The sequence below is a fragment of the Juglans microcarpa x Juglans regia genome, chromosome 7D (assembly GCF_004785595.1).
Source record: "Juglans microcarpa x Juglans regia isolate MS1-56 chromosome 7D, Jm3101_v1.0, whole genome shotgun sequence".
Lineage (NCBI taxonomy): Eukaryota > Viridiplantae > Streptophyta > Magnoliopsida > Fagales > Juglandaceae > Juglans > Juglans microcarpa x Juglans regia.
This window is the reverse complement of record NC_054606.1, coordinates 10,828,301-10,846,448: the sequence shown is the minus strand read 5'-3', so window position 1 is coordinate 10,846,448 and position 18,148 is coordinate 10,828,301. Positions and strand designations below refer to the sequence as shown.

The following is an 18,148-nucleotide window of genomic DNA, read 5'->3' as shown; positions in this document are numbered from 1 at the left end:
ACGAAAGTTTCATGCGCTTATCAAAATAATTTATTTAAACCTTAAACCATAAAACTAATCATAGCATAATTTGTCTAGGCCTCTACCTCGCCTCCCTTGGGTCAAGTTTTGGCATGCAGTCTTATCCTTATAAATGTCATCACCTGGGGTGGTTTAAAAAAAATAAAAATATACAAAAATGAGTCGAATACTTAAAAAACAACACATCATACAGTAAACATAATAAACATAAGGTTACTTGGAAAGTGTTCATACTCATAAATACATACGTAAATAATATGAATATGAACATGAACTTATCTTTCACTTATCATAGGCTGATACCCATTGTTGACCCCCGTGAGTTAAGGTTAGAGAATTTATGTAGATTTTGATTCCGCCCGTGGCCACGGGTTATGGAATCCATATATAAGGAACACATTCTGGATGCACTACTAGCATACACGACCTGGCAATACAATATACCCATAACATAGATATCGTCTTCATATCATAACATAAACTGTTACATATCTTATCATTCATACTTCATCATAATCATACTTGCATACTTGTCATATCATAGATTCAAAAGAAATCGCGTGCATACTTGTCATATCTTGTCATAGCATATCATAGATTTTAAATAAAATCGCATTCTTTCATAAATGTCGTGATACATATTTCCTCACATAAAATTATGATTTTTCATAAATATAAACATTCACCTAATATCATGCATGGCTTTCATAAATTATTTTCATGCATAACTTTCATATAAAATCATGACCTTTCATAAATCTTTTAATGTATAACTTCTTTCATAAAATCATAAATTTAATGCATAAATCTTTACATAAAATCATGGATTTTCATAAATATATCATGATTGGGGTACGTAAAATGGGGCTTCCAATGGAGGGTGTACATGCATAATATTTTTATAAAAGACAAGCAGTTTACTGTATATACGTGTAAGGATATGATCATGCTACTTACCTTGCAGTGCTAATCCACTATTTTCGGCACGTAATTGGTCACCTATAAAATTAAACATATAATTTGCATAAATTTCTAATTAAACATGTGATTTTATTTAAAATCTAAACTACTAAAATAACTTATAATTACTAAACCTAAAATCTTCCTAACACTAAATTATAATTCCATACGGAAGCTTGTGGTGGACATTTTTTAACCCACAAAACAGTGCCTAAAATTCTTCAAAGTGAATTTTATTGGCCAACTATGTTCAAGGATACTTTTAGTTTTTGTAAAAGTTGTGAACTTTGTAAAAAATTAAAAGGAATCACTAGGAAAAATATGATGCCTACGCAATCCATACTAGTGATTGAAATTTTTTATTGATGGGGAATAGATTTTATCGGACCATTTCCTTCTTCTTATGGTTATTTATACATTTTTCTTGCTATTGAATATGTTCCTAAGTAGGCTTAGGCAGCCCGTTGCAAGTCTAATGATCATCAAGTTGTTTTAAAATTTTTGAAAGAAAACATTTTTGCAAGGTTTGCCATGCCTAAAGCCATAATCAGAGGTAATGACACCTATTTTTGTAACAAGCATTTCTTGACCTTAATGAAGAGGTATGGTATCCATCATAAAATCTCTACTCCCTATCATTCTCAAACTAATGGACAATCTGAACTAGAAAATAAGAAAATTAAAAACATTCTTGAAAAAACAGTTAGCCCAAATAGGAAGAATTGGTCTTTGAGATTGCCTATGCCTTGTGGGCTTATAGAATAGCTTTTAAAACCATTTTGGGCATGTCATATAGACTAGTGTATGGTAGAGCTTATCATTTGCCTGTAGAGCCAGAACATAGGGCATATTGGGCCATTAAGCGATGCAATTTTAACATGGATGAAACTGGTTGTGTGAGGAAATTGCAGCTATCTGAATTGGATGAGTTGAGGATGGATGCCTACAACAACTGTAAGTTATCCAAAGAAAGAATGAAGAACTTCCATGACAAGCACATCCAACGTAAAACTTTTGAACCTGATCAACAATTGTTATTGTACAACTCTCGGTTACACTTGTTCCCTGATAAGTTAAGGTCTCGGTGGAGTGGGTTTTATGTGGTACAAACTGTTTTTTCCCATGGTGCTATAGAGATCAGGAATCCTCTCAATGGCAACATTTTTAAGGTTAATGATTAAAGGCTCAAGCCTTTTATTTCTAACTTTACACCTGAGGAATCTACTCTACATTTACTTGATCCTAATTACTGGTTTTTTGATTTGTCCATTTCCTTTCATAGTTTTCTTTTGTTCTTCAGTTTTTATTTTTTTCTTTCCTTTGGCTGCCTTCCTTCCAAAGCTGTCCGGTTACTTCATTTTCCTATTTCCTTCAATTCTTCTTTGACTACTTAGTTCTTCTTTTAGCTGTTTTATCCCTTAACATCTCTCTTCGTGTTTCTCTTGTATCATTGAAGACAATGCTACAATCTAGTTGGGGGGTGAAAGATAATTTATTTTTCTATTTGCATGACATATGTTGGTCCACCTTAGGGGAGTGCTGGTAATGAGTTCAAAGCAAATCAAATTCCCTATTCTTGAATTTTACTTGCTGAAAAATTTGTTGAATTGAAAAATGATTTGTTGAGGTCATGGAATATGTAGAATGTAGTGCAAATTTGAGTATTGGTCAAAAGGAGAACTTATCCATTCTATTTAATTGCTAAACCAAGGAAAATATGTCAAAAGTTTTGCTAAAACACACACAATACATGCCCAAAATGCTTAGAAAGACTATATTGGGTTATTATTTGTTGATTTACACTTCGATTATTTAGGATTCTAATGAATCATATCCTCATAGCTTAGGAAGAAATCTGAAGTGAATTAAATGAGAAAATGAACAAGCCAGGGATCAAATCAAAAGTTGATTAAAAAAAAAAAAAGAAACAGAGATAAAATGAAAGAAAATAAATGAAATAAGAAAGTTTTCAAACATGGCTTACATTTGTGTATTGGAAAAGACTGCCTCTTATCGGGGTCTTTACTAAATAAGAAAGTAGGCGCCTTGTCACCACTATAATGGTTTTGAATTAGAGTAAAACCATGTAGTTATCTCATATTAGCTGCTGTGATTGAAACTATTAATGCCTATTGGTAGTCGATCTTGAAATTCTAACCTTACTCCTATGCACTTGAAGGAAAACAAACTTTGTTACATGTAATTCTCTTGGTTGATTAACTAAATAGTGTATAAATCTCTCAGTTGATATTAAAATTCAGACTAATCTATCTTTGGTGTTCTTAAACTCAACAAGTTTATTTTATGGCATGAGATTTTCAGATTTTCTGTAATTGTAGTTGGTAACCTCCCATTTGTATGATTTCATTCACTTTATTTGCTAGAGATTAGCAAAAAGTTAGTTGGGGGTGTGATAAATGGATAATTATGTTGTTTTTATTACTCTTAAGCCTTGGTCTTTGATTGACTCAACTAGGGGAACAATGTTTTGGAAAATGATTGCTAACCCTTCCCGTGGTCTTGAATAATGCTAAGTGGCGCCTTAAGGATGGAAATGTTTTCTTCTAGTATGACAAATGGTGGGATAACAGTATTTTATTTAATGATACGTAAATTGTGGGTAATCCTTTTCTTAAAGTTAAGGATTGAAAATTATCAAATAGTTGGGATGTGGATCTTATTCTTCAGTTAGTGGGCCCAAATAATCTTGACGACATCTTAGAGGATATTTGTAAAAATTAACCGGGTCTAAATGTGCTGATTTGGACCAAAAACGATAACGGCCTGTTTTCCACCAAGTTGGCTTGGGATTGTGTTCGTATCAGGGGAGACACTCTTGAAGGGCATTCTTGGATGTGGCATAAGAATCTTCCTCTTAAAATGTCCATCAATATGTGGAAAGCTTGGAATATGGCCTTGAGTGTAGATCATCATCTTCGCCGTATTGGCATTCCTATTATTTCTCGTTGTGATTGTTGTGCTAAAGGTCACTATGAAGATCAAAATCATCTTTTGTTTGCAGGTGAAATTGCCAATGCAGTTTGGCATTATTTTGGAGCTATCTTTGGTATTCCGATTGGCCACAATTAGAAAGACACGGTGCAAACTTGGTTTCACCGTGCGAAATCATCGTCTCGAGTTTGCATATTTGTGGGGATTATTCTGACTGTCCTTACTTGGAGAATTTGGCATAGGTGTTGTTTGGCGTGTATGGAGGGACGCTTTGAATCTGCTTATGATATTATTCATTCTGTTCATCAGTGGATTAGTCTTATATGTCGTGATATGCATAATAGTTCTCACATTTCTCGTTTTGATTTACAGGTACTAGAGAGCTTGAATGTCCAGCCTGCGCTCCCTCCCGTATGGCGATGCAAAGCTATTGCTTGGCAACGTCCACCGGCTAGTTGGGTTAAACTGAACACAAATGGTAGTAGTTTGGGTAACCTGGGCGCCTTAAGTGTGGGTGGGATTATTCGAAATGATAATTGATACTTTAATACATGCATTTTCTTCTTTCATTGGCACAAGTTCTAATAACCAGGCAGAGCTTTTAGCTCTCCTTCACGGGCTCCAGGTTTGTAAATCTTTATCTCTCAATTATGTGGAAATTGAACTTGATTCTATGACTGTCATTTCTTGGTGAAGGAGTAAAAGATGTGGGGTATGGTACCTGGAGGATTCTTAGGAGGAAATTCTTGACATTATGAGTACCATGAATTGTTCGGTTCATCATGTTTTTTGTGAGGGAAATAAAGTTAAAGATTGGTTGGCGAAGCAAGGGGCTTCTAGTGTTGATTCGGTTTTTTCCCATTTGACGGAGACTCCTCGAGTGCTGCGAGGGCTTATTCGCATGGACTACTACTCTAGGATGTCTTCGCTTTGTTTTAGTTAGGTTCAGTTTTTTATTTTGTTGCTTGTGTTTTGTTGCTTTTGTTTCTGCTTTGGTTTGGTCTTTTTTTGTATGCTGAGCTTCTTTTTGTAATTCCCAGATGTTTGATATATAATCACGGTTTTCCTCTGCCACAAGTGAGGGTTATTAATAAAATTAGGGAAGGGTTGCTCCTGGACAAGTGGCCCTAACTCTTTCTAAAAAAAAAAAAAATAGTGAACTTTATTTGTTAAAATAAGAGTATTAATCAAGCAATGTGCATTAGCTCTTCCTAGCTTGTGAAATGACCATTTACACCTTAAGTAGATATAAACTTCACGTTCTCCTATCAAAAGAACTTAACTGACGTGTACATAGTTTGAATATTATTTTTATCAACTATTGGGCTTGCTAGTGTTTAATTACAACTTATATGAGCCATGGCCCATTGCAAGAGTGAGGCCCATAAGTAATCTAAATAAAGGAAAAGAAAGGGGGATCATGTCTGTTGGAACCGAAGGCAAGAAGAGGAATGAAAGGGAGAGAATAAGTTACGTGCGTGGAGGAGAGGAAATCGGTGGTGATGACAGAGAGGAATGGCAAAGGATTCAGGTATATAAGAGGTGTGGAAGATTCGAACCAAGGGAGTTAGTTAATTTCTGACGTTGCTGTGTATTTTCACTGGGGAGAGGGCATTTTTTGTGGGGTTTTAGGGTTTTTCATTTGGGTGTAATTTTGAGTTATAATGATGATGTTCGGCTAGTTCAAAAGCCTAGGTTGCGATAAAGCTTTCTATTGTTCTTCATTGCTTGCTGGATTTTCTGTAGTTTCAATTGCATGCCTTACTTTGTCTGAAATTGAATTCTGGAGAGGGAAGTTTGATGAAATCTCTTGCTCTTGTTTTTGCTCTGTTGTAGACACAAGGCACATTAGAACCTTGAATTAATCAAGGATTCTATCAGTTGTGTGTTATAGTAATTTTGGTGGATGCTTAGTGAGGATATTTTGTTTTAGGTACTAGAATATTTACTTTGAGCTTATATTTCTCGCAAATGGTTTTATTAACACCTTGATTGGGTTAGTAAGAGGAGAGTAATGTCCACAAAACCTTGTAAATGGTGGAAACAAAGGATGTCTTAAACCGTAACACAAGTGTTTGTTAAATTGATTCTGTGAACTTGTCAATTTTAGCTACTGATTAGTAGTTCTGTTGTGTCTTGATAACTAAAATTACATTTTAACAATTTTGGAACCATTCCACGTTTAGAAATCAAATTGTGCATGATTTAATTCATATTTTAGAGCAAAGTCATAGATCCGAGATACTCCAAGCTCCACCATACATTCTATTGGCAACAAATCATTTATTGCGTACAAACTACTTTTTATCTTTTCAAACTTTTTTAATAAGCACAAAAATCCAAAAAGAATTTTTCATAGCATTTTACATCACTATATTTTTACAATAAGCCTTCACAAATATTTTAAAAATCATTTGTCCTTGTGGAATACGATCATGGACTTATCCTTGATACAACTTGACACTTCTACACTTGGAAGCACATTTGAGACCACGTCATAGGCCTTAATGAAATGCATGCCACGGGTTGAGTGTGATTGGCATAGTTTCACTTTGATTCTTAAAGTTCTACGCATAGATGATTTTAGAACATGAAAAACATGAGGTCCATAAAATTTGGTTAAATTTGATATTTGTTTGCAATTAGTGAAAAATTAAGACCTTAGTGACAATTTTTGAGAGTTTAGAGGTATTTTATAAATACCTATTTTTGAAACCTTTTGGTTATGAACTCTTCCATAGTAGTACAAATTCTAACTTATTACGAATTTGATTTCAGCCGCTACGACCTTTCAAACTCAGGAAATTTGTAAATTAGTCTCTAACTTACACCTTAATAAGTTATTTATGAATTATTGATAAATGACACATTCATTTTATAAATATCATTTTGAGTATGAACCATCATATGATACATTGAGTATTTATTTACTTGCTTACATGACATGTGAAATTTTTGCCATTTTTAGTATATTGTATATAAATGTCATTTTCACATGAAATCTTGCTACATATACACATGTCATGAAATACATTTTTCAAGCATAGCATGAAAATGAATTTTTTCACAACCCCAAAGGGGAATTATCTTAGTGGAACTCCTCTGTCCACTTTGGAGTGAGTAAAAATGGAGTGGTAACTCTTGGGTTAACGAAAAACAGTCAACGGGCTTCGAATGGATTCTTTTTAAAGAATGTCGGAACGAAGTTGAATGTTATGACACTTAATGCTAGTGGATGTATATGTTATGATGTTATGTTATATTACCAATACATTGAGAAAGAGTCTGTAAACAACGTAGTCTCAACGTGAGTTGTACTACGGTCACCAGTAGGTACCCACAGTGCACATGGGGAGTTTTCATGATACCATACGTTATGTTATTAATGTTATGATTAATTATTAACTGCTAAAAATGATGAAATGTTATGATGAAATTATATTTTTTTACGGTTGAAGTAAAAATGTTCTCTAGAAGAAAATGTGCATCAAAGTTTTTCTGAAAATATTGAGGAATCTGAATGGGAGACAAAATATGATTTTTTTTTTTTTCTGCATATCATTGCATCATCTCAAGTTTATCATTAATCATACATATCTTATCTCTGTGCAAGTTGGTTGTTTAACTTACTGAGAAATCTCATCGTGGTAGTCCCACTACCATTCCCTCCGGAATGGTACAAGTCGTGTTAGAATCGGCATATGACAAGCATGATGAACCATTGGCTTCATATGGTTGAGAAGGAGCCCGATCTGGAAAGAAGGCTGGACTTGGTTTGAACTTTCGTAACAACGGCTCTATACACTATAGAGCAGTTGCGAGAGCTAGTTTGGCTATGTAGATTCAGTTTTATGGAGATTCTATCTCCATGTTATGTTGATCTCAAGTGGACCTCTTAAGTGATTAAGTACCTATGATGATCATTAATTCATTGAGATGTTTTTAGTTATTCTGACATAAGTTATATTATCACCCTTAATCCGCTACGAATATTGCATTATGCTAGTTGCATTCATAGGATGCATTTGCATACTAATCTAACCTTGTATTACATGTCTCGACGCCTTGAGTCTTCGTTCCATCCCTAGCGGAGGTTGGGACGTCACACCAAATGATTTCATCAGTGACCTGAGCTCGACTATATGGAAACATTCTCCCCCGTCGTGAAGCCTGCTACCATTCGAATCATCCTATCCCTTGTGGTGATGAATGGTTGGTCTCTCCGACAACTTGACGTTAACAACGCCTTTCTTCACAGTCCGAGGATGTGTTCATGGCACAACCAACAAGATTATTGATGTCTCCCATCCTTAGCATATTCATCATCTTTAGAAGTCTATCTATGAACTGAAACAAGCCTCAAGGACTTGGTACCGTGCTCTTCATAACTATCTCGGCAGCATTGGTTTTGTGAAGTCTGCCTCTGATCACTCCTTGTTTATCTACAATCATCAAGGAACTATTGCGTATTTTCTTGTCTATGTTAATGATTTAATTCTCACTGGCAATGACTCTGTGTTCATCTCTATAGTCATCAACAACTTGGATATTAGTTTTCTCTGAAAGACCTTGGGCCCCTTCATTTTTTTTTAGGCATTGAAGTTATCCCTACTTCGCATGGTCTATTTCTCTCACATCATAAGTACGTGCGGGATCTCTTGCTCAAGACTTGAATGGATGGTGCTAAAGATGTCACCACCCCTCTGGCCACTTCAGGACATCTTCATCTTCATGATGGTTCAGGTCTAGTTGTTAGCACCACCTACAAGAGTGTTATAGGTGCTCTTCAGTACCTGGCACTAACTCACCCTGATGTTGCTTTCCCGGTAAATAAACTCGCTCAATTCATGCACTGCCCATCTGAAATTCACTGAGTTGCCGTCAAACGGTTACTCCATTATCTCAAGAACACCATTTATCATTGGATTCACCTTAAATGATCAACAGCTCCTCAGCTCCTCACCTACTCTGATGTGGACTGGGCAGGGAATACTGATCATCGCACATCTACCTCCGCGTACATCATCTTCCTTGGTACTAATCCTATATCTTGTTGCACTTGGAAACAACGAGTTGTGGCTTGCTCCTCCACTGAAGTGGAATACAGGGCTCTTGCTAGTGCCACGTCTATACTTGCATGGTTTCAATCACTCTTCCGTGAACTTGGCGACGATATCCCGTTCCCACCAAAACTTCTATGTGATAATATTGGTGCCACACATTTAAGCTTAAATCCGGTGCTTCATTCTGGGATGAAACATATTGCCACAGATTTACATTATGTGTGGGATTACGTGAGCAAAGGTTTGCTTCAAGTTGCTTAAGTCTTGACTCATGATAAGCTAGCTGACTTAATGACAAAAGCCTTATAACGTCTGCAATTTCAGCTTCTGCGATCCAAGATTGGTGTCACCGATGGGAGCACCATCTTGCGTGGGCATAATAGATGAACATTTCAATCCTACGAATCACTCTTTCGTGATCTCAGTTATGCCAACTTCATGGAGTAAAATCTATTCATCTTCTAAACTCAAAGCTTAGTGTGATCTTGTATAGCAGAGCAAATCAATTGCTATTGCCTTTTGTGTAAACATTAGATTTATATAAATAGGTTTCCTCTTGTAATACAACGTATGACAGTTTTTTAATAAAACACGAACGTTTTCAAATCTCTTATAGAATGTTTGTCATAGTTGTTTTCAAAGGTTTGTTCGCACAAATGTATACAATTCTACAACATCAACGAGAATTAGCAATGCCAAATTAACCAATTCAATGGAAATGAAAGAACTATATTCACTATTTAGAACGCCAAATTCAACAAGACACTATAAGAAACTGATCTTGAACATATGATGTCCTTTTAATTTTTCATTCATTGGTTTTAAGCGCATACTTTTCTCTAATTGTAATAAAAACTTGTTTATCCTTACAAATAGAAATCATCTAGAATAGATAAAATACTCCTATCTTTAATTATTAAATTCATTGCAAGGATCCATTGAAGGCCTATATATGTAGATTCCATTTTGCCCATTTTCTATGTTTTTATCTTATTTGCAACCCACCTCTCTAATTCACAGAATTTTCACAAGTAGATATATTACTCTTTATTGGAATTGTTTGATCTGATTCATCCACTTTTTTCAAAAAGTGATTTCTTTAAACACAATCAACCTGTAAATAAGAAGGCAAAAATCCCCTCTAGAATAGCTGCAACAAGACTAATAAAATCCCGGCAAAAGATTCTACAAACCTTTCCATGAGTTAGAGACAAAAACAAGAATCAATACTGAATACCCAAAACACCCAACAAAAATCATAACAAAAAAGATGAATCAACTGGTAGATAAAAGAGTTTTCCTTCGCTCATGGAGGCTCTCTCCCTGGCTTAGTGTAGGGTGTATCTCTTTGGCTAGTTGACAGGTAGCCCAACATAGTGCAAATCCAAGGGCTAGTTCAGGATCTTCCCACGAACTCGTTTTCCTCTATGGCCATGGATGAAGGTTTGGAAGATTTGTATAACAGACTATCACTATTTGAGAAGGAAAATGAGGAGGTTTTAGTGGAGACTGAGTTATTGGAGAAGACCATCACAAGCGGGGAGAGATGTTTGATCATCTCTCTTCTTACTGATCACCGCTATAATAAAGAAGCATTCAAGCAAACAATGTGCAAGGCTTGCAGACCAATCAAGAGCATTTCTTTCCGGAATTTGGGACCAACAATGATTATGGTAGAGTTCGAGGATGGTAGGGACTGGGATAGAATCTAAAAGAAGGGCCCTTGGTCTTTCAACAAGAACCTAGTTCTAATGAAAGAGCTAGAAGGTGACTTACAGGTGGCCCAGATCAAACTTTTTGAAGCCTTTTTTGGTTTCGTTTGTATAACCTACCATTACATGCCATGAACGAGAGAGTGGGACGTTTAATAGGGGTTGCCATTGGAGTGGTGGAGGAGGTGGATGTTGAGGAGGGTAAAGGGGCTTGGGGTGAGTTCTTATGGATCAGAGTAAGGTTGGATGCTACCAAACCACTGATGAGGGGAAAGAAAGTTAACTTGGGAAACCTTTGCACCTACTGGATTAGGTTTGTATACGAACGCCTACCAAACTTTTGCTATGCATGTGGAGTCCTAGGACACGGCCACAGAGAGTGTTCACTATGGAAGATGAGGGACAACCACATTGAAGAGACGGGGCAACCCTTTGGTTTGTGGATGTGAGTTGGTAACACCTTGTGAAGATGGGGGGTGTAACAGGCAAAACAGTTGATGGGAACTCGACATCCTCCCTCGGCGACAGAAAGACAGGGAGGACCACAGGCGATGGGAGTGGCAAAGTCGATGTCAACGGCATGAGAAGTCAACGATGTTAGTCCTTTTGCTGCTCAGGATGTCTGCCCAGAGATGATGAAAGAGCTAGGTGCAGATGTTTTTCACCAAAACAAGGCTCCCGGCAGCCAGGGAGACCCAAAAGCTTTCCTGACACATTCCAATCATATGGTACATGTAGTGGTAGAAAGAGACAAAATGGATGGACAACAACCTGCTGAACCAAAGGTTGGTTGTGCAGATAGTAAAAAGGCTGCAAATATACAAAAAAGGAAAGGGTCAACTGCTATGCCCAAAAAGGGCCTTTCAATGGATGTGGATGAGAGGGCCCTTGTGGATTGTCCCATAGCCCAATCAGAGGCCCAATCCATGAAACCAAGAGGTAAGAGGGGACTTAGGAATATTTCACCAACTAACTTACTGAGCCAAAAAAGAGGAGGTTCGCGAGGAGGGGAGTTTGTATTTGAGCTCCAACAGAACTTACAAAAGAGATTGAAGGTGGACAGAAGTGGTAATACAATTACCAATGAGATATCGGCGGAGGCTGGCCAGCAGCCCTGCCGGGGGCTATGACGCTACTGGAACTCCAGAGGGCTTGGGAACTCCCGAGGAGTTAGAGCCTTCCGAGACTTAATTAGGAAGGAAGTTCATGATCTTGTTTTCATACAAGAGACTAAGATACTAGCTAGTAGAATGCAAAACTTAAAATCTACACTGGGCTTCAACTGCTGTTTAGCAGTGGACAGTGAAGGACGTAGTGGAGGGTTAGCCATGTTGTGGCACTATGTGATGAATCTTTAGGTTACAAGCTTCTCAAAACATATTAGTGCTGATAAGTGGTATGTAACATGGGTATATGGACACCTAGAAGTAGCTCGAAGGGAAAAGACCTGGAGTTTGTTGGAATCACTAAAGGAAATTGAAGAAGGTGAGGCCTGGTTGGTAATGGGAGACTTCAATGAAATTCTGAAGAAAGGGGAGAAAGTGGGGGAGAGAGAGAGAGAGGCCAGAGAGGCAGATGTCTACCTTCAAAACAATGATGGATGAATGCCAACTCAAAGATCTGGGTTTTGAAGGGATTCTGTATACTTGGTGTAATAGAAAAGGTCCCCACGATAGAGTTAGTGAAAGACTAGATAAAGGCTTGGCTAATTGGACATGGTGCAACAGATTCCCATTTGCCAGAGTTATCCATGGGACAACAGCTCATTCTGACCATGTCCCAATCATCTTGCATCTACATGGGGCACTCAGCTTAGGAGAAGTAGAAGACTCTTTAGGTTTGAGGCCATATGGAGAGAATATGAGGAATGTGAAAGGATTATTGCATATACTTGGAGGGAAGATTCCACTGATATGGATTTCAAGTCCCTGATGAGAAAGATTGACAGCTTCAGTAGGAGCCTAACAGTCTAGAATTACAAGACTTTCAGGAACATACAAAAGAACATTCATCAGGCCAGGGACAGACTTCAGCAACTACAAGCAGATGACCCCACTGGGCTAAGAGTTGATGAGCAAACAGTAGCTAGAGCAAATCTTTAGTGTTGGCTGGAGAGGGGGACCAAAACATGAAATTCTTCCACCATAAAGCCTTACAGAGGAGAAGAAAAAATAAAATTGAAGAAGTGCTTGATGATGCAGGAGTATGGCAGGTGGGGGATAAAAGGGACAATACCATTCTTGGGTATTTTCAGCACATATACACAGCCTCTACACAGCAAGGAGATATAGACAGAGCCCTAGATTGCTTGGCTGACTTAGAAAATCGAGTGAGTGAGGATATGAACCAGATGTTGACTCGGGAGTTCAAGGAGGATGAAGTTGAGAGAGCTCTAAAACAAATGCACGCTACTAAAGCACCTGACTCAGATGGGATGTCACCTATTTTCTTCCAGACCTACTGGAAAACAGTTGGGAAATTAGTTACTACTATTGTCTTGCTTGCTTTAAACACTGGTATGTTCCCTACCTCTCTTAATCATGCCTTTGTCACTCTAATTCCTAAGAAGAATAAGCCAGTGAGGGTGGCAGACTATCGTCCCATAAGCCTTTGCAATGCGGCTTACAAGTTGATGGCAAAGGTCCTTGCCAACAGGCTGAAACTTGTCCTCCCACACATTATATTAGATTGTCTAAGTGCCTTTGTCCCAGGAAGGCAAATTACTGACAATGTCTTAGTGGCTCATGAAGTTATGCATTTTTTAAAGAAGATGAGAGTGGGTAAAACTGGCTTTATGTCTATTAAACTATATATGAGCAAAGCATATGATAGATTAGAATGTAATTTCCTTGAACAAACCATGTACAAGCTGGGGTTCCAAACTAAATGGATAAACTTGGTCATGAGATGTGTGAAAACAGTATCCTATTTTGCTCTTATTAGTGGGGATCCCAAGGGACCTATCTTCCCATCGAGAGGCCTCAAACAAGGTGATCCCTTGTCACCATACATTTTCCTACTAAGTATTGAGAGCCGCATCTCCTTATTGCACAAAGCTGAGACAAATCAATTGGTTATTGATGTTAGAATCTGTAGAGGAGCCCCACGCTTAAACCACCTCCTATTTGCAAATGATAGTCTGTTGTTCTATAAAACTATAATGCAGGAGAATGAGAATATCCACAATTTGCTTGAAAAATATGAACATGCATCAGGTCAAAAAGTGAACTGTGACAAAACAACAATGTTCTTTAGCAAAAATGTAAATGTTGCACATAGAATGGATATCCTGGCTTTTTGGGGAGTACAAGGGAATTCCTAACATAAGAAGTATTTAGGCCTGCCCCCTATGGTAGGTACAGCAAACAAAGAAGTCTTCTTAGATATCAAGCATAAAGTCTAGCAGAAACTACAAGGCTGGAAGGAAAAACTGTTGTCACAGGGTGGCAAGGAGATCCTCCTGAAAGCAGTAGCATTTTCCATTCCCACATACTCAATGAGTTGTTTCAAGATACCAGAGACATTTTGCAATGAATTAGAGCAGCTCATGACCAGCTTTTGGTGGGGTCAAAGAAAGAATGAAAGAAAAATTCATGGGGTTGAATGGTTGAAGTTGTGTGTCCCAAAGGCAGAAGGGGGAATGAGTTTTAATGACCTCAAATCCTTTAATATGGCCCTTCTTGCAAAACAATGATGGGACATCTTGCAAGAGGAGTCATCTCTATTGTATAAGGCAAAATATTTCCCTCATGGTAATTTCCTAGATGCAGGTTTAGGCCAACAATTAGGGGTGTACATTTAAGCCGTTTAACCGACCCGACTCGAAACTTCCGAATTAACCGAATTGAATTACCTGACCTGAAGTGAAACGGGTGTGAAACGGAAGAATTCCATTTGACTTTTGAAATTACTCGGCTAAATCGGTTAATACCCGATAATCGTATTTATTGAAAAAACAATGTCGTTTTTGTTTTGTTTTATCGATGACCTTCTTCCAGACTCGCGCACTTCCTTCAGCAATCTCTTCTCAAGCTCTCAGATTTCTTTCTCAGAGTCTCTCAAGTCTAAGACACTCTCCTCTCAGAAGTTCAAAACTCAGCCAGCAGCCCTTTCGCACTCTACGTTCAGTCTCACTCTCGGACATCCACTCGAGCATTTCAGCATTTCTTTCTCACTCAGTCTCTCAGACACTATCTAGTCTCCTCTCAGAACTCAACCCTCTCGCACTCTGCCCTCTGACTCTCGGTGTCTCAATCTCTCTCTCATACAGAAGGTATGGATGATTTGAACCATTAGGGTTCTTGAGTTTGGGTTGATATTGGTTGTTGAACTTTTGGGTATTATGGGTTATCCGTTTTCTTCATGATTTTCTTCTCTCTAGCCTTTCTATTGAATTTCTATCCTATTTTAGGTATAGTCTTAGCACATTTCACCGGGTGATGTTGACATTGGCTCTTTCTCTGTGTATTGGAAATCCCCTTTGTGTTGATTAGCTTATCATCATCATTTCTGCAACTGAGATTTTTTTTTCTCGAAACTACACATGTGGCTCTGTAGTTCAAAGAATGATGAAACATTTTTCAGAAGTGTGAGAGTCAAAGCACAATGGTTCTGTAGTGCTAAATAAATGGGTTGAGGACAGATGACGTTCTGAATTTAATCACAATGGGATTGAATTTGTTGCATCTGGTTTTAGTTTGAACTGGTACTTGTAGGGATGTGGAGAAATTAGTTTGTCATGGGTGTGAATTACATGTGGTTTAATGTTTGTTTGGCTTTTACCTCTTGATCTAGTTTTCTGTTGCTGCGGCGGATGGAATTGGCACTTCACTTTCTTAAGATCCAGTTTTCTTGGGTCCCCTTTTAAAACATTCTCAAAACTAAATCCACGGGTCAATACTCATTGCCCACCAAGATATACAACACCTCCCACTTCTTCTTTCCTTGCCCTTTTCCCAAACCCTCCATATGAATTTGATCCCAAGCTCGTTTAATGTACAACTTTTACCAAACATATATATATATATATATATATATATAATTAATATATGAAAAATCCCACCACAAGAAAATGAAAAATCCATGATCATTCTGTATTTTCATATTAACTACAAAAGGTTGTCTTTTATATTTTCATATATTTTCATATATTTTCATGCTAAAAGCCTAAAGCCTAGATCTTTTAAAGAGTAATTGCAAAAACGATTAACAATCTCTGCAGAAAGGACAGCTGTTCTTATTTCTGTATAACACATAATAGCGGGCTTTAGACTTCACTCAATCCCTTAGAGTTATCTTTTTTTTTTTTTTCCAATCTTCAAATCAAACTGCAACACATCCCAACCAGCAATGTACCTATTCTTATTTTTTTTGCAGCCGCATGATTTTTACCTTTTCACCATCCTAGAATGATGTGGTAGTAAATGAAACAAGGTCTAGATCTGTATTAAAAGCATAGAGTTTAGAGATTTAAATAGCAGCCAAAATTTTGTATGTTAGGTTCTTAGGCATTTTTCCATTGTTTTCTAGCATGGATGTTAAGATGATTGGCTTTTCCAACTTATCTAAATTGCTGATTCTTGTAGAAGTGACAATTCTTCCCACAGTGAGCCTTAAAGATGTTTTTAGCTTGACATTTAAATAATAAAATAGATGGTGACATGCTGAACTTTAATTGAAGTTTGTATTTCCTGAAAAGTGATATCAGAACCTAAGGTCCCCAGTCACTTAATTTGCTGCATAATGGGTTTATAAGAAAGCTTTTCTTTTCTCCCGTAAAAAGAACTTAAAAAGAAGGGTGGGGGATTCTTTGAAATTTTTTCAATACAAGTCTCATCTTGCATGTAAAAGCTGTGAAAGTTCAATGTACTTGTGCATCTAGGAAGCTAAATACATATCTAACAATTTATCATGGCATTCACAATGTCTGAGGTGCTTATAATACTTTATGCCTACTGTATGGATTGGCTCTTTGAAATTGGAGCTAGGGTCTGTGACATGATGGTTGGTGCTCTACCATTTATATATTCTGGTTTTTTTTTAATCATGATACCTGATCATATATGTGTGTGTGTGTGAGAGAGAGAGATATATTGATATATATATATTAATGATTCTTTCTTTATCTCAAATTGCAGTTATGAAGCCTAATGCTACTGTGCCTTCGTCAGGGTCCGAATCAATCCCTGATGTAATTCATTTGGATAGCTCTTTCCCTACTACTACTCATTCTCATGTTAGCCCTCCTATCAAAAGATCTCGGGGTAGATCGGATGTATGGCTTCATTTTTCTAAGATTGAGAATGAGGATCCCAATGACCAAAGAGCTGCATGCAATTATTGTGGAAGTTTTGGTTTACAGATTTTCTTGGCCATGAGCAAGCATCCGAACTTGTTACAAGATTAAGAAGGATGATTGAGCGGATGTATAAATAATATTCAAAATCCAATGTAGGTTCAAGTGTTGATGAGAGTCAAAGCAACACAACGTCTTATAATGCGGAGGATATTTATAGTAGGTATCGGCAGTATCAAGCATCAAGGGGTGTCGTAGAGTCTAAATCAGAGTTGAATTGATATTTTATGGGGAGCCTTGAAGGATTGACACCCAACTTTGATATTTTAATGTGGTGGAAGATGAATTCAATCAATTTTCCGATCCTTACCAATATAGCTCGAGATGTGTTAGCTATTCCCATATCTACTGTTGCTTCTAAGTCTGCATTTAGCGTTGGAGGTCATGTCTTAGATTCATTCTGTAGCTCATTGGCCCCTGCAACAGTTAAAGCTCTTATCTGTACACAAAATTGGTTGATGGCACCCTCCATTAATTATGACTCCCAAGATGTAATGGAAGATGCAGAAAGCTATAAGTTAGATACTGGTAAGTTTCATATTTGAAGAATATTTTCATATAGTCCTTTCAATTAATTATATTTTTAACATAACTTTTTTTTCATGTAGAGATGATGATGAATATTTTGAATGAGTCGATTGAAGATTACTTGAATTTTTTTTATGCTATTCTGACTTGTCCACATAGGTAACATGGGAATTTTTGTTGTTTTTGGTCTTGTAAACTGGGATTATGTATGCCCATGTAGGACCAAGTACATAAGTTTGGAAATGATACTCAGGATGAATACCATTATGATCATTTTATACTATACTGGTTCTGTATGATACACATATTATTGATGAGTATTTGTTGGGCGGCTGCTTTTTGTTCATCTCAAGTATTCAGCTGTGATAATTCACATTCAATGGTAATATCACTACAAGAAAAAGCAGCTATTGCGGCGATTTTTATTCTGTTGCAAATAAAATCGCTGCAATAAGTCACTTTTTGTAGCGAAACAAAATTCGTCGAGGAATTTTAACAGCGACTTGCGATTTAAATGGAGTTAGACTCATTTACAGCGATTTTTAATTATATTATGG

At 37.1% G+C, this 18,148-nt stretch overlaps 1 long non-coding RNA gene across 1 annotated transcript; it reads left to right on the top strand.

The window, feature by feature from the left end:
• The first annotated feature begins 17,057 nt into the window (after positions 1 to 17,057).
• LOC121239614 lies at positions 17,058 to 17,937 on the top strand. Its single transcript, XR_005935325.1, has 2 exons — positions 17,058 to 17,591; positions 17,672 to 17,937. It is a non-coding gene; the product is annotated as an uncharacterized LOC121239614 (long non-coding RNA).
• The last annotated feature ends 211 nt before the right edge of the window (positions 17,938 to 18,148 follow it).